The sequence below is a fragment of the Panthera leo genome, chromosome B1 (assembly GCF_018350215.1).
Source record: "Panthera leo isolate Ple1 chromosome B1, P.leo_Ple1_pat1.1, whole genome shotgun sequence".
Classification (NCBI taxonomy): Eukaryota; Metazoa; Chordata; class Mammalia; order Carnivora; family Felidae; genus Panthera; species Panthera leo.
Window position 1 is genome coordinate 180,016,311 of NC_056682.1, and position 18,479 is coordinate 180,034,789.

General features: G+C 38.2%; 1 pseudogene; it reads left to right on the top strand.

Annotated features, from left to right (window-relative positions):
• The first annotated feature begins 1,293 nt into the window (after positions 1–1,293).
• Positions 1,294–3,018, top strand: LOC122218526 (annotated as a pseudogene).
• Positions 3,019–18,479: the final 15,461 nt, after the last annotated feature.

Below are 18,479 nucleotides of genomic sequence, written 5' to 3' on the forward strand. Positions count from 1 at the left end.
AAGATTGAGAAGTTCTGTTCTAGAAATATGTTTGTACAAATGGGAGCTTTGTGGACAATGGAGACTACATACATGCTAATAATATTTAAGAAAGTCTCATGGGTACATTTTAGGCACTATCAAAATGTACCTTGACAACATATGTTGTTTTTGTTGTTGTTCTGTGTTGTGCAGATTAAAAAAAAAAAAAAAATTATGTAGAAAAGAGAAGTTTCTCCCTTAGAAATAGGACAGTATACTTAGGTGTTTCATGTTGTGACAGAATAAGCTTGTTTATCTCTAATTGTTTTAAACAGGGACACACAACAACACCAGGAATTCTAAGTTAATAGTGTAGAGTTGAGCAGGAGGGAAGAAAATTAAGATCTTCAAGACAATTCGCAGAAAGCAGCTAGAGATAGAATTTCTGTAGACACAATAATTTTTCAATCCTTTCAGATAACAACTTGCACTGGTTCTAAAATGCTGTATAACTTTCATCTTGTCTGGCAACTTAGACTAACAGAGGGTTTCAGCAAGAAAGATTGAAGGTTATATTCAGAGTGCATAAGAAAGTGTACCAGGATCACATAGAGATGGGAATAGAAATTTCATATGGTTGCCATACTGGCCACCCAGTCTTGAAGCCATGCTTCCTGTGGAACAGTTAAGACGTTAACTTCAGTGATGTAAAGCTAGTCAAGTTGTATCGGTATTTGTAAAGATGATGATAATGACCATACATTGATAGTAATCCTGAACTGTGCCCACATTTTAAAATTTAGATAGTTCTAGAAGATGATTGTGTATCTATTGGAAGTAAGAACGTGATGACATGTTCACCCACAGTAGGAGTATTTTCATGTTTTAAGCAACAAGCTTGAAATGAAATGCAAATTATTTCCTTGTTTTATTGCATTTTACAGATATTTTGTTTTGTTTTGTTTTTTTTAAATAACATGAAAGCTACTGGCAACCCTATTTTGAGCATATCTGTCAGGAACGTTTTTACAATGGCATTTGCTCACTTCATGTCTCTGTATCACATTTTGGTAATTCTTGCAATATTTTAAACATTTTCATTTTATATTTGTTACTGTAATCTGTGAATATTAATATTTAAAATTGCTATTGTAATTATTATGGGGTTCCACAAACTGTGACCACATAGGGTGGCAAACTTAATTGGTAAATGTTATGTGTGTTCTGAGTGCCCCACTGACGAGCCATTCTTCCATCTCTCTCCCTCTCCTTGGGCGTCCCTGTTCTCTGAGACACAACAAATTTGAAATCAGGTCAGCTAATAACCCCGCAATGGCCTCTAAGTGGTCAAGTGAAAGGAAGGGTCATACATCTCTCACTGTAAATTAAAAGCTAGAAATGATTAAGCTTAGTGAGGAAGGCATGTTGAAAGTCAAAATAGGCTGAAAACTAAGTCTCTTATCCTAAACAGTTCATCCAGTTGTGAATGCAGAGAAAAAGTTATTGAAGGAAATTAAAAGTGCTACTCCAGTGAACACACAATTGATAAGGAAGCCAAACGGTTTTATTGCTGATGTGGACAGAGTTTGAGTGGTCTGGATGGACGATTAAACCAGCCACAATGTCTTCTTAAGCCAAAACTCAATCCAGAGCAAGGCCCTAACTCCCTTCAATTCAGTGAAAGCTCACTGGTGAGGATGCTGCAGAAAAGTCTAAAGCTAGCAAAGCTTGGTTCATGAGGTTTTAAAAAAAAAGCCATCTCTACACCATAAAAGGGCCAGGTAAAGCAGCAAGTTCTGAGATGGAAGCTGCAAGTTATCCAGAAGATCTAGCTAAGATAATTCATGAAGACGGCTACACTAAACAACAGGTGTTCAATGCAGACAAACCAGTCTTATACTGGAAGAAAATGGCATTTAGGACTTTCATAGCCAGAGAGGAAAAATCAGTGCTTGACTTCAACAAATGGTAGAATGACCCTTGTTAGGAGCTTGTAATGCAGCTGTTGATTTGAGGTTGAACCCAGTGTTCACTTGCCATTTCTAAAATCCTAGGACCCTTAGGAATTATGCTAAATCTATGTTACTTGTGCTCTATAAATGGAACTACAACACTGTATGCCACATTTATTTATGACATGGTTTACTGAATAGTTTAAGGCCACTCTTGAGACCTACAGCCCAGAACAAAAGATTGCTTTCAAACTATGAATGTTTATCGACAATACATCTGGTCACCCAAGCATTGTGATGGAGATGTACATGGGATTAATGTTGTTTTCATGCCTGCTAACACAACATCCATTTTGCCCATGGATCAAGGGGTCATTTCAACTTTCAAGTCTTATTATTTAAGAAATACCTTTCTTAGAGCCAAAGCTTCCATAAACAGTGAATCCTCTGAAGGATCTGGGCAAAATCAATAGAAAATCTTCTGAAAGGGTTCACCATTCTAGATGCCAGTAAAAACATCCAAGATTTATAGGAAGAGGTCAAAATATCAACATAAAGAGGAGTTGGGAAAAGGTGATTCCAAACCTCACGGATGACTTTGAGGGGTTCAAGGCTCCAGTGGAGGAAGTAACTGCAGGTGTGGTGGAAATAAAAAGAGAACGAGAATTAGAAGTAGAGCCTGAAGATAAGACTGCCTTGCTGCGATTCCATGATAAAACGAACAGATGAGGAGTTGCTTCTTGTGGCTGAGCAAAGAAACAGATTTCCTGAGACGGAATCTATTTCTGGTGAAGCTGCTGTGAAGATTGCTGAAATGACAGCAAAGAACTTATATTACATACATTTAATTGATAAGGCAGTGGCGGAGTTTGAGAGGATTGGCTCCAATTTTGAAATAAGTTCTAGAGTGGGCAAAATGCTACCAAACAGCACCTCATGCTACAGAGATATCGTTTGGGAAAGGAAAAGTCAATTAACGCAGCAAGCCAAAGGGTTGCCTTATTTTCAGAAATCGCCACAGGCACCTAAACCTTCAGAAAACGTCACCCTGACCAGTCAGTAGCCATCAACCCTGAGACCAGACCCTGTATCACCGAAAAGGTGATGTGTTGCTGAAAGCCCAGTTGAGGTTTTGGCATTTGTTTAGCAATAAAGTTTTTTTTTTTTTTTTAATTTCAGATATGTACTTTTTTTAAAAAACATAATGGTATTGGATGCTTAATAGACTGCAGTATAGTGTAAACATAACTTTTATTTGCGCCAGAAAACCAAAACATTTATTTGACTCACTTTTGTTTGATGTATTTTTTTATTGCAGTGGTCTAGAACTGAACCCACAATATCTCTAAGGTATGCCTCCGTACAGAGAGATTTTTGTTGTGTTTTAATGTGCTTCTGGCCTCACTTTTATTCCTAGAATGTAAATTTCATGATGGCTGAGGCTTTTGCTTGTCTTCTTACATGGAGACAAACATGCAGTAGGACAGTGTCTAACACAGAATAAGTATCTGATAAATATGTACAGCAAAACTAAACATGTTAATGTGTAGCTCTTTGGATAACGGACAGTTCTGCTGACCCAGGAGCCCTGCAAGGAGCCAAGTGGTGGGCTAGGAGTGGATATTCTACTCAATACTAGCAAGTACTGTACATACAAGGGATATGGAGCTCACTCTGTTGCTATGTTTCTGACAGTTTCCCAGACACGTTCTTTGAATCTGCATCTAGCAACGGGAATTTTCATTTTTTAGAAAAATAACAACAGTATATGCCATAGTTCAAAGCATAGGCATAAAGGTGCTCAACAGCGCTCTCTCTCTCTACCTCTCTACCCATCTCCTAAGATGCCCAAATATTACTAAAAGCAGTGATACAACCAATCCTTGAATTAGGTTCTCAGAAAAACAGAATCTGTGTACTGTGTATATATAGAGAAAGAGATTTGTGATAAGGAGTTGGATTACATAATTGTGAAGGCTGGTAAGTCCCACATATGCAGTGTGGGCTGACAGGCTGGAGAACCAGGAGAGCTAATTGTGCAGATGCAGTCTGAAAGCAGTCTGCTGCAGAATTTTCTTTTGCTCTGGAAGGCAGATATTTTATCTCCACACAGGCCTTCAATTGATTGGATGGAACCTACTCACATGATGGAGGGCAATCTGCTTTACCCCAATTTCACTAAATCTTATTCTCACCCAAAAATACCCTCCCAGTGGACACAAATTCTGATTGTATCGAAATTTAAATTAGGAGAAGCTATTCACAGGAACACTGACATTTTTGCAGTATATGAAAAATGAAGGACATTGTGAGAAATTTCCTCTGTTAATGGATTCACAGATATTCTGAAGTAAGATTTTGATTTCCTCAAAAGCAGTCATAACAATTTGAGTAACAGGAAATAATTCATGTGTATACACAAGATAAGTATGACCTAAAAATTATATATCTTCCATTCCAAGTGTTAATCTTGAATTATTGTTAAAATATACAAGCCATTCAATCTGATTATATGTCTGGTGTTATATAGATTATAGGAATTCAAATGTAATAATGTATTTACTTATATCACACACACACACACACACACACACACACACACACACACACGCAGTTTAAAAGTTGAGTTGCAGTATCCAGTCCAGCATGGTTAGAACCCCAAGAAAAATAATATTAAGCATGGGAGCTTATAGGAATCTAAGGAAGGTTGCTGTTGATGAAGAACAAAAATCACAGCGTGCACTATAAATTTGGAAGGATAGGTTTCTGAGGAGAGCAACAGATGCTGTTTCTTTCAAATTATTTTAAGACGGGATACACATTTTTTAAAAAAGTGTTAACGTTGTAGCACTACTCAAACAAAGAATATTATAAACCTCAAAGGTCTGCTACTGCTGTCAGTTTATTTCCCAAAGGCACAAAATAGATTTGTTTAATTTTTCGTACAATATTTTCTTGTGATCTGACCAGTCAATTGTTAAGATTCCCTTGAAAATGATACTTTAATACTTCATATGAGAAATTGATAGCTCTTGTCAAATGTCTACTAGAACTTAGGAAAATAATGCCTTCTTGATCTTTTCTCAGATGAGATCAAAGTCCGTTAAAGACCTTACAAGATGTGTCCGAGGTAGAGAAAGTCAAGGGCAGAGTATGTCAGCAACAAAAACAGGAAAAAAATATGTAGTTTTTCACGACCAGGACCATGTTCTAACACAAGCAAACATAAGCCTACCTCTGATTTCAAATTGCAGTTAGTGCTTTATGGACTCCCCCTTGCTTCCTTCCTTCCTTTTCTTCTCTCATTGTCTCTTTCTCATCACAGCTTCTTGTCAAGTTTCATACTCAAAACCATCGTCAGCTTGCCACCATTATCATGGTAACTTAAAAATGTCTTAGATATCCTCTTTTTAAGCCTTATATTCTTTATGAATTAGTAATAATAAAACCTCACAATGTAGTTTTATATATACTGTATGGACATAGATTTATAATTCAGGTTATAAATATGATAGTATATTCAGAAAATATTGTACTGTTTTGTCGTGTAAAACTAGGAATGCCTTGGGGCATCTGGGTGGCTCAGTTGGTTAAGCATCCAATTTCAGCTCAAGTCATGATCTCATGGTTCATGGGTTCGAGCCCCCATATCAGGCTCTGTGCTGATAGCTCAGAGCCTGAAGCCACCTTTGGATTCTGTGTCTCCCTCTCTTTCTGCCCCTCCCCCGCTCACAGTCTATCTCCCTCTCTCTCTCTCTCTCTTGCTCTCCCTCCCTGTCTGTCCCTCTCTCTCTCTCTCAAAAATAATAAATAAACATTAAAAGTATCTTTAAAGACAAACTAGGAATACCTCATGATAAATAATCCAAATAATAATAATGATAGTTTTAAGTATTTTATTTTGTACTATAGCAATATAATAAATGTTTTGAATATATATATATATATATATATATATATATATATATATAATTCCAGTATAGTTAACATACAATGTTATATTGGCTTTAGGTGTACAATATAGTGATTCAATTATTCTGTACATTAATCAGTGCTCATCATGATAAGTGTGTTCCTAATCCCCTTTCACTATTAAACCAATCCCCTTACCCACCTCTCCTCTGTTAACCATAGGTTTGTTCTATACAATTAAGATTCTGTTTTTGGTTTGTGTCTTATTTTTTCACTTTGCTTGTTTCTTAAATTTCATATATTAGTGAAATCATAGGGTATTTTTTTCTCTGACGGACTTATTTTGCTTAGCATTATACTCTCTAGATCCATCCATGTTGTTGCAAATGGCAAGATTTCATTTTTTATGGCTGAGTAATATTCCACGTACATATATATGTGTGTGTGTGTGTGTGTGTGTGTGTGTGTGTATACACATACATATACATACCACCTCTTTATCCATTCATCTATTGATGGACCCCTGGGCTGCTTCCATGATTTGGTTACTGTAAATAGTACTGAATACATTTAGGGGTATATATATTTTTTTGAATTAGTGTTTTAATATTCTTTGGGTAAATATTCAGAAGTGGAATTACTGGAGCATATGGTCATTATACTGTAAATTTTTTGGAAGAACCTCCATGCTGTTTTCCACAGTGGCTGTACCAGTTTGTCTTCCCACTGACAATGCAAAGAGTTCCTTTTTCTCCACAAACCCACAACCCTGTTGTTTCTTGTATTTTTGATTTTGGCCATTCTGACATGTGAGAAGTGGTAGTCCATTGTGGTTTTAATTTGTATTTCCCTGATGAGGAGTGATGTTGAGCAGCTTTTCATGTGTCTGTTGGCCATCTGGATGTCTTCTTTGGAGAAATGTCTTTTCATGTCTTCTCATTTTTAATTAAATTATTTGTCCCTTTTTTGATGTTGAGTTGCATAAGTTCTATATGTATTTTGGATACAAACCCCTTATCAAAAGTGTCATTTGCAAATTTCACTCACATTCTGTAGGCTTTTAGTTTTGTTGATCGCTTTCTTTGCTATGCAGAAGTTGTTTTTTTTTTTTTTTTTTTTTTTTATTTTGATGTAGACCCAATAGTTTATTTTGCATTTGTTTCCCTTGCCTCAGGAGACATATTTAGAAAATATAATGGCTGATGGCAAATTCCTTCCTGTGCTCTCCTCTAGGATTTTTATGGCTTCAGGTCTCACACTGAGGTTCTTAATCCATTTTGAATTTATTTCTGTGTATGGGATAAGAATGTTGACCTCACAGAATGAATTTGGAAGCTTTTCTTCTATTTTTTTTGTGGGGGGGGATAGTTTGAGTAGAAGAAGTATTGAGGCACTTGGGTAACTCAGATGGTTAAACATTTGACTATTGATTTTGGCTCAGGTCATGATCTCACAGTTTGTAAGTTTGAGCCCAGCATTGGGTTCTGCACTGGCAGGGTGAAATCTGCTTGAGATTCCCTCTCTGTCCCGTTCTCTCTCTATACTCCACAGTGTTCTCTCTCTATACTCCTCCCAGCCTCTTTCTCTTTCTCTCAAAAAAAATATTTTATATACATATAAAAGAATTATATATATATAATATATTAAAATATATATATATATTTTATAAATATATATATATTTTTTTAAATAATATATATATATTTTTAAAATATATATATATATAAAAGAAAAAATATTAACTCTTCTTTCAATGTTTGGCAAAATTCACCTATAAAGCTGACTCGTCTTGGACTTTTGTTTGTTGGAAGTTTTTTAATTACATATTTTAATTTCATTGCTGGTAATTAGTCTGTTCAAATTTTCTATTTTTTTCTGCTTCATTTTTGGGAAATTATAGGCTTCTAGGAATTTATCCATTTCTTCTATATTGTCCAATTGTTGGCATATAATCTCTTATAATATTCTCATAATCATTTGGATTTCTGTGGTGTTGTTTTTTCTCTTCTTTCATTTCTGATTTTATTTGCATCTTTCTCTCTCTTCGCTCGCTCGCTCTCAATGAGTCTAAATAAAGGTTACTTTTTTTTTAATCTTTTAAAACAAGCTCCTGGTTTTATTAATCTATTGTTTTGTTGTTGTTGTTGTTGTTGTTGTCATTCTAAGTTTCTATTTTAGGTATTTCTGTTCTAAATTTTATTATTTCCTTTCTTCTGCTGGTTTGGGGTTTCATTTGTTTTTCTTTTTCTAGATCCTTGAGGTTTATGTTTACATTGATCATTCTTGCTTCTTGAGGTAGACCTGAATTGCTATAAACTTCTCTCATAAGTTTTGCTGCATCCCAAATATTTGGGGCCATTATATTTTTATTTTCATTGGTCTCTGTGTATGTTTTTATTTTGTCTTTGACCTCTTGGTTGGCCCATTCATTGTTTAGTACCATGTTGGTTAATATCATGTATTTATGTTCATTACAGATTCTTTTCTTGTGGTTGATTTCCAATTTCGTGTGTTCTGGTCAGAAAAGATGCCTTCTATGACTTTGGTCATTTTGAATTTGTTGAGACTTGTTAGTGACCTAATATGTGATCTATTCTGGAGAATATTTCATGTATCATTAAAAATAATGTGTATTCTGCTGTTTTAGGATGAAATGTCCTAAATATATCTGTTAGATCCATCCGGTCCAAAATGTCATTTAAAGGAACTGTTTCCTTGTTGATTTTCTGTTTGGATGATTTATCCATTGATGGGAGTTGGGTGTTAAAGTCCCCTACTATTATTGTAGGACCATCAATTACTTCCTTTATGTTTGTTACTAGCTGCTTTATTTATTTGAGCGCTCCTGTGTTGAGTGCATAAATTGTCATATCTTCTTATAGTGTTTCCTTTATGATTACAGAGCTTCCTTCTTTGTTTATTGTTACAGTCTTTGTTTTAAAGTCTATATTGTCCAATATAAGTATCACTACTCCCACTTTCTTTTCACCTCCATTTATGTGATAAATTCTTTTTCATCCCTTCACGTTCAATATGCCTGTGTCTTTAGGTCTGAAATGAGTCTCTAACAGTCAACAAGTGGATGCACCTTGCTTTTCCATCCATTCCATCACCCTAAGTCTTTTGATTGGAACATTTAGTCCATTTACATTCAAAGTAATTATTGATAGGTATCAATTATTGCCATTTTGTTACTTGTGTAATGGTTGACTTTGAAGTTCTTTGTTCCTTTTCTCTCTTGCTCTCTTCTCCCATGGTTTGTTGGATTTCTTTGGTGATATATTTGAATTCCCTTTTCTTTAGTTTTTGCATCTGTTACTAGTTTTTGATTTGCAGTTACCATTATATTTATGTATAACATCTTAGGTATATAGTAGGCTCTATTAAGTGAATATTCACTTAAGGTTGAACCCATTCTTTACTTTTCTCTCCATATTTTAGATATATGGTGTCAAACTTCACATCCTCTTGTGTAAAACTTGACTGTTATAGATATATTTAATTTTATATCTCTTGTCCTTCCTACTCTTATTACTCCTACTTATGGTCTTTTCTTTCCACTCAGAGTCCCCTTTAACATTTCTTGTAGGGCTGGTGTAGTGGTCATGATTTCCTTTAGCTAATGTTTGTCTAGGAAACTCCACATCTCTCCTTCTATTTTGAATAATAGCCTTGGTGGATAGAGTATTCTTAGCTGCAGTTCACTACCCCACCCCAGCATTTTGGATACATCATGCCACTCCCTCCTGGCCTGCAAAGTTTCTGCTGAAACAATCAGCTGATAGCCTTATGGGGATTTCTCTCTTATGTAAATGTTTTCTTTTTGATTGCTTCTTTCAAAACTTTCTGCCACAATTTTTTTTTTTTTTTTTTTGCCATTTAATTACAACGTGTCTAGGTGTGGACCTCCTTGGGTTGCTTTTGTTGGGGGCTTTCTGCACCTCCTAGGCCTGAATTTTTGTTTCCCTCCCCAGAATTCAGAATTTATCGGCTCCTATTTCTTCAAATAAATTTTCTGTCACCTTTCTCTTTCTTTTCCTTCTGGAATCCCTTTAATGTGAACGTTATTGTGCTTGATAGCGTCACTGAATACCCTAAATCTATTTTCTTTTTCTTTTTTATTATTTTTCTCTCTCCTGTTCAGCTTTCCATTACTCCATCCTCCAGTTTGCTGATCCATTCTTCTTCCTCTAGTCTACTATTTATTCTAACTAGTCTATTTTTCATTCCAGTTATTGTGTTTTTCATCTCTGATTGGCTCTTTTCATGTTTTCTTTCTGGTATGGGCGTCACTGATTTCCTCCACTCTTCTTCAGCCTAGTATCTTTATGACTGTTACTTTAAATTCTCTCTCATGCATATTGCTTTATTTTGTTTAGCTCTCTTGTGATTTTTTCCTCTTCTTTCATTCGGGGAATATTGATCTGTGTCCTCATTTTCTCTAACTCTCTGTGTCTGTTTCTATGTGTTAGGAAAGTCACCATACACCCTGCTTTTGATAGTAGTGGCTCTATGAGGAATTGGCCCTCTGGTGCTCTGTGATAGACTGTCCCCTATTCACCAGAACCTGGTGCTTCATGGGTGTCTCCAGTGTATGTTATGTGAATCCTACGGTAGTGGCTGCGCTGCTTTTGCCTTCAGTCTATTCATTTGCAATGGTTCCTTTTGCCTGCTGTGGGCAGGGTTTGGTTCCTGTGTTGTTAGGGGGCGGTCTGAGGCTGCCATGGGCTTCCACTGAGTCAGATCAAGAGTTTGCCAGAGATGCAGCAGCACCAACCTGCAGGGTGCTTTCCCTGTGGTGTCCCGTGAGAAGCTTCCGGTGGTCGGCTGCCCCTGCATTCAGGCCAGATGCCTGCCCCCTAGCCCACTACTGGGGCTGCAGTTGGACTGGTGTGTGTAGATATTTCCCCCTCTTCCTAGGACAGGAGTCACTTTGTAGTGGTGCTGGCCCCTGTTGGGAATGCATGCATACTGCCCAGCTTGTGGCACTACTTTGGATAGGGTACAGCCAAAGGCATACTGGGGCCGGTGGGGGGGGGGGGGTCAAGTCTGCAGTAGAGCATTGGGGTGGGGTGAATGGTGTTCGCAAGGTTTGCATAGGTCTGCTGTAAGAGGGGACCTGGAGGTCCTTTAGAAAACTGCCACAGGGTTGGAGGGGACAGATCCACAGGAGAATATAGGGGTGGAACCCACATGCCAGCTAGGCCCATTCTGGTCCAGTGGTAGAGGGAACACACAGCTGCCCAAAACCCCGGCCAAGGCTGGCCAGGTTGGAGGGTGCAGATCCACACGTGTATGCAATGGTGGGGCATGCTGTTAGTAAGCTAGATGGAGAGTGTTGCACTATGCTGGTTCCCACAGGCATCCCTGAGTCTAGGTGGGGGTGCAGGTGGGGCGGGGGGATTGCTTCTGTCCGCAACTATGCTCCTGGAGATGTCTCCAAAGGATTCCTGCCCCTCCAGGACCCACTCTGAGATTAGTGAACAAATCTCCCTCCCATATACCCCAGGCAGTGTTCAAACTGCTGCTTTTCCAGTGGTATCTACCTGGGGCTGTTTGTTGTGCTGTTTCCTTGAGGGTGGGGACTCTGTTTTCTCTTGCTCTCTTTCATTCCCAGAGCTGAGGCTGCTGATTTTTTAAAGAAGTTCCAGGCATTAAATCCTACTGATTTTAAGTACAAACTAAATTGTGGTTCCGTTGGTTTTCAAAGCCAAATGTTATGGGGATTTGTCATCCCCGTGTGTGTTCCCTGGGCCTAGGGTGCCTGGTGTGGTGGTCTTGCTTTTTGTTTGTTTCTTTGTTTGTTTCCCCTCTCTGCACCTGCTGTGTCCCTGCCTCCTTGGAATATTCCTGTGCCTTCCTCTCTACATTTCGTTCTGGAGCGTCTGTTCTGCCTGTGTTTGGGTCATTGTGGGGCTATTTATGCTGATGTAGGTGTTAACTAGCTGTATCTGTGGGATGATATGTACTTAGGATCCTCCTGCTCTGCCCTTCTTTTGTTTGAACTACAGTATCTTGCATGTTATGTCGCCTATAATTTTCGTTTTATCTTCACAAAAATTCAGTGTATTAAGTTTTACATGTGACCCTATTTTGTATAAGGAAACTATCAAAGTTTACTCATTAAATATGTAATTGGTTGTTTTATTAAGTAAGCTGAGAGACGTTAAGTGCTTAGAACACCTCAGACAAAGTAAGCTTTCAATATTAGCTATTCTTTTTTTTTAATTTTTTTAACGTTTTATTTATTTTTGAGACAGAGAGAGACAGAGCATGAATGGGGGAGGGGGAGAGAGAGAGGGAGACACAGAATCTGAAACAGGCTCCAGGCTCTGAGCCATCAGCACAGAGCCCGACGCGGGGCTCGAACTCACAGACTGCGAGATCGTGATCTGAGCTGAAGTCGGATGCTTAACCGACTGAGCCACCCAGGCGCCCCAATATTAGCTATTCTTAAGTGAAAGCTTCATATTTAGAGACACGCAGAGTCATAAAAAGATACACATATTTTTTTAATGACTGAAATCAAGTTTTTAGATTCTTGAGTATCGCCAAAGGAAAACTAGTGTATAAATAATCTCTGGTAAATATTTTCCAATGACCCATGTTGATTTCTATTGCATTTGATAGCTCAGATATATCATTACTGTGGCACGTAGAATGAATGAAGAAAATACAATTCAGAATTGACATTACCTTTTTAAAATTCTGCTTCTGGGCAAAACTTCAGTAGAAGTTTTAGAGACGATTCTATAGCTCAACTAAACAATACAGAACAGAGATCATTTGTGAAGGACAATCTATTGTAACTAATCCTGAACTTAGTGGAGAGCAAAACCAGTAAATATTGTGTGTCATGTGATGTAAAAAAAAAAAATTAGATAAAATTCACATCACACATAGTAGCTATCTTAAAGTTATAATTCAATGATGTTTAATGTATTCACAATGTTGTGTGAACACTAGATCTCTCTAGTTTTAAAACTTTTTAATCACCCCATAAAAAAAACACCCTATATCATTAATTATATTACCCATGATCATTAACTAATTACATTCCCCCACTCCCCACTCCACCCACCTCTAGTAACCTGTAATCTGCTTTCTGTATATCAATTAGCCTAGTCTGAATATATTATGTAAAAGGAATTATGCATACAAATTGTGACCTTTTATGTTAGGCTTCTTTCCTTAAAATAGTATTTCAAGGCTCACTCAAGTTGCAGCATTTACCAGTAATTTGTTCTTTTTTATGGCTAAATTAGATCCCATTGTATGTGTATACCATACTTTATGCATTTACCTCATTGACGGATATTTGGCTTAACTCCATTTTTTTAGCTCGTATGAATAAAGCTACTATACACATTGTAAACAAGTTTCTGTGTAGATATACATTTTTTGTTTTTGTTTTCTTTTTAAGGTTTATACCTAGGAGCATAATTGCTGAATGTTCTGTTTAACTGTTTTCCACAGTGGCTGCACTATTTTACATTCTCTACCACAATGGATGGGGATTCCTTATTCGTCAAAATCACCGCAATAGTTATTAACTTCCACTTTCTTAATTAAAGTCATACTAGTTGCTGCAGTGGTACCTCACTGTGGTTTGACCCGCACTTCCTTAATGACTAAGGATTGTGAACATCTTTTTCTTAGATTTTTTTTAAATGTTTATTTATTTTTGACAGACAGAGACAGGGCACGGGTAGGGGAGGGGCAGAGAGAGAGGGAGACACAGAATCGGAAACAGGCTCCAGGCTCTGAGCTGTCGGCAGAGCCCGACGTGGGGCTCGAACTCACAAGCTGTGAGATCATGACCTGAGCCGAAGTCAGATGCTCAGCAGACTGAGCCACCCAGGTGCCCCTCTGAACATCTTTTTCAATGTGCCTGCTGGCCATTTGTATATCTTCTTTGGTGAAATGTTTATTTTATTTCTTTGCTCATTTTTAAAATTGTGTTTGTCCTTTTGTTGAGAAAATGAGAGCTCTTGCTAGATTCTGGATATTACATATTTATCTGGATTTTAAACTTTTTATATGATTTGGAAATATTTTCTCCATTTCTGTAGGTTTTCTTTTCACATTCTTAATTGTGTATTTTGATGCATGAAAGGTTTTTGAGTTTTGAAGTACAATTTATCTCTTGCGTCTGTGTTTGTGGGTAGGCTTTTGCTTTTGGTGTTCACTCTAAAAATCTATTGCCAAATCCAAGGTCATGGAGATTTACTTTTTTCTGATATTTTTATGGTTTAAATTTCTATAGTTAGGTTATTGATCCATGTTGAGTTAATTTTTGTATATAAAGTAGGTGCCCAAACTCATTCTTTTGCATGTGAAAATGCAGTTGTCAACCATTTGCTGAAGAAACTATTTTTTCTACATGCATGTCTTCAGCTTTCTTGTTGAGAATCAATTGACTAAAGATATTTGGATGGATTTCTGAACTCTCAAACATATTCCGTTGGTCTTGATGACTGTCCATATATCAGTGCCACACTGTTTTGAACACTGCAGCTTTGGAGTAAATTTTGAAAAAAAGAAGTTTGAGTCTTCCTACTTTGTTCCCTTTTTTCAAAAATTTTCTGTTTGGAGCCTCCTGTATTTCCATATAAATCTGCTTTCCATTTCTATTTTTAAAAAATCCATTGGAAGTTTGATAGAGAATACAATGAAGCTGTAGGTGGCTTTGGAAAATTCTGACATCTTCATAATATTACATCTGCCAATTTATGAATGTGAAATATCTTTCCATTTATTTATGTCTTTTAAAATGTATTTCAACAACAATTTAGTCTTCAGGGTAGCACTCTCTTACTTCCTTGGTTAAATGTTTTCATGGATATCGTATTCTTTTGGATGTAATACTAAATGGAATTGCTTTCCTAATTTCCCTTTTGGGTTGTTTACTGTTGTATAGAAAAGCCCACTGTGTGTGTTTGATCTGGAACCCTAAATTTTGCTAAGTTGTCTCTAGTAGATTTGTGTGTGTGTGTGTGTGTGTGTGTGTACATATATACATACATTCGTATTGTGTTACAATTAGAGATAGTTTTCCCTTCATTTCAAACTTACGTGACTTTTATTTATTTTCCTTGTCTCACTGATCTGGTTAGTACTAACATAACAATGTTAAATAGTCAGTAAGGGGTGCCTGGGTGGCTCAGTCGGTTGAGCGTCCGAATTCAGCTCAGGTCATGATCTTACTGTCCATGAGTTCGAGCCCCACGTGGGGCTCTGTGCTGACAGCTCAGAACCTGGAGCCTGTTTCAGATTCTGTGTCTCCCTCTCTCTTTGCCCCTCCCCTACTCATGCTCTGTCTCTGTCTCTCTCTCTCTCTCTCTGTCAAAAATAAACGTTAAAAAAATATAAATACATAAAATAACAGTAAAATGAGTATTCTTGTCCTTCTCCTAAACTGAGGGGAAAATATTTCAAATTTTCACCCTTGAGTATGAAAAATTGGACTTCTCATGGGTGCTTTTTATTATAATAAGGATATTCCCATCGATTCTTAATTTGCTGAATGTTTTATTCGTAAAAAAGGGGTTGAATTTTGTGAAATTATTTTTATCAATTGAGTGATCATGTGTTATATTCTTTTCATTTCAGTAATGTATAATATTTTATTATTTTCCTATTTTTTAACCACTATTTCATTATTTTGATAAATCTTAGGCCTGTGTAATCCTTTAACTTGTTGATTCAGTTTGCTGGTACATTTCTTGAGAATATTCCTTAGGGGTATTGATCTGTTATTTTCTTTTTTTTTGAAATTTTTATATCTGGCTTTGGAGTAATAATTTATTCTCAAAGAATGTGTTCACTCCTCTTCATTTTTTTATAAAGGTTTAACTGGGATTAGTGTTTATTATATAAATATTTGGGAGAGTCACCACTGAAGCCATTTGGTCCTGGACATTTCTCTGTTGGGTGGTTTTGATTACATAGCCAGCACTTCTTATAGGTGTGTTGAGTGTTCTGTTTCTTCCTGAGTCAGTTTTGGTAATTTGTGTGTTTTTAGGAATGTTTCCGTTTCATCTGAATTATCTAAATCCCACAATTGAACACACAATTGTTCACAGTAATGTGTTATAATTCTTTCAGTGTAAGAGAGGACCTAAACTGGTGGACCTAAGGAGGAAGCTCGGCTTATCTCGTTCTTTGAAAACATCTAAATAACTATCAAATCATTCTAAATACCCCAGAAATCAACAACTGTTGATAGAGCAAAGGCTGCAACTGTTATGGAACCAGGCTGGATCTCCGGCAGAGAAACCAAGCGGCACTCAGAGATCTTGGGGGATTGGAGTTTTGTTTCACACTGGCAGGCTCAGAAGACACAATCCCTCCCAAGGTCTGAGCCCCAAGTGCAAGCAGGGGGGGTAGTTTATAGTGTTGTCTCTTCCTCATTCATGGCGATTTCGCGCAAGTCAAGCAGAACAGGAAGAACCCAGAAGAGGAGTCTCTAAACTAGGAACCAGAGCTTGTGTTAGTCCCATCGGCCATTTTATGGTGCCTAGCTTTACTTATTTTCCCAACATGCCCCCCTTTGATGCCTTTTTAAAAATCTTTTTTCCTAGGCATCACCCTCTAGGTCTAGGGATTGGTACCCTCAGAGGGCTAAGATACGTGTTGCAGTTTGGCGAGCAACGGTGTTTTCGATGAAGCATACTAGGGTGTTTAGGATACAGGGGCTGATGGTCACAAGTAAAATTATGGAAAGGAGGGGTCCTGCCAGGTCAGGAAGCCAGGATGTCCAGTTTGGGGGGTCTCATCCTTTCCATTGACTGATAATTTCCCGTTGTCTATGTTGGATTGTTTCCTTTAGGTCCTTAACTTCAGTTGTGACTATTCTGGACTGCTTTACAAAACGGCAACATTCCTCCCCCAGAAAGATACAAATGCCTCCTTTTTCTGAAGTGAAGAAGTCAAGGGTTCACCTGTTTTGGAAGGACACTGCTGCCAGGGATTTTTTTTGGTTTGGTAAGTTTACTAGGGAGTCTGCCACCTGTTGCAATTCCTGTTCCTATCAGGATGGGAAGCAAGACTGCCCATTTAGCCCGAGGCTTGGGGCGAAAGGCTGTTAGGAACTGATCTTCAGTGTATACAGAGATCTTGGGGGTTAGGAAGACTGAATATCACATGTGAGTCCAGTTGGCCTCCAAGAATTGGTAGGCCGAATTGGAGCACAGATAGAAAATCCCAGGAAGTGAACATAAGGTTGTATTCTTATTTAAGGTTATTTTTTCCTTCATAGGGAGGTGCCGTCTATAACTTCAGGGACTGTGCAAGTTAGATTAGCAGCATTCGTGAGACAGACCCCAGTGGCCAAGGATCCAATTAAGACCGTGAACTTGGCTGTGAGATTTTCAGGAGCTTCCCAGCCCAAAGGGATGGGAGTGGCTAAGTAATCCCTCTGGCAGAGAGGTAAGCACATCCAACCGGTTTGGGTTTGGGTGTGATTATCCATTTCATGGAGGACTGGTAGGGTAGTGTTGGCCCAACGCCAGAGCAGGGAATTGGTAAGCATTTGGTTAAAAGCTGAAAGGTTTAAACCCTGGTAGGGTGTTGGGGTGGTTGCCTTTATGGACTGTATTAGCTTGACCTTGGTTTCCTTTATGACCTTTTGGAGGATGCTATCTTGTACCCCTCCCCCGTCTGACATCCCTAGTTGGGGAAGGTATGTATAGCAGGCTCATTTTCCTTTCTGGAGGCTCTGTTTGTTACATGGGTGCCTGCTAGTTTGGGTTATTTCTACAGCCCAAAACTTATGTGATTGAGCATCTGGCGATTGGCAAAGAGTGGGTGTCTTTCCCTTATAACAACCTTTGTGGAGAAGGTGAGGGAGCTGAATGCTCTTGTGTCCCTGTTACCATGGGATACTGTCCTTACTGTCTGATAACAATCCTGGGGGCAAGGTGGGTTTATGACAATTGTGAGAGTGAGAGAGGATAACATAAAATACAGGCCATACTTAATAGTCCTCCCATCCAGAGGAGGTATGGTGAGACCCAGCATGCATCTTTTGTTCCATATCCAATTTGTTGGGGCAGCCTCTATCAGTCCAACAGTAAGAAGCAAGATCAGAGTTATGACACTGGTAAGGGGCAAGGGTTGGCAGAGTTGCATCCGAGCCCTTGGGCTTGGTCCACACATCTTATTCCTTAAGCTTCTGCCATGCGCAGGCCAGCCACCTTCCGGGGTGTGGCTAGAGCAGGGCTGAAGATCTCGGGTGCCGGCATCTTTTTGAGGGTCAATTTAAGCGGGTTGACTGGGTCTGAATCACTTTTCCAGGTTGAGGGCTCTTTGGAGTTGGCTTTCTTCACTCTGGAGTGATGGACCCATGGAGTGATTCCTGAAACACTGAGGGCTGTAGGTAGGAGTTGTTAGAATAACGGTATGAGGCCCAGTCCACTTTAGCTTAAGAGGTTCCCTTTTGCAGTCTTTGACCCAAATAGAGTCTCCTGGCAAAAAGGGATGGATGGGGGTCCCTATGGAAATTGGGACCCTCTCTATGGTGTATCTTTGTAACTTATTTAGGACTGAAGCTGTTCTCTTACTTCCTTATCTCCAATCTGGTGTAGGTCTCCTGGGAGTTTTCCTATGTATGGGGAAGGCTGTCCATATTCTAACTCAAGCAGGAAGAATCCC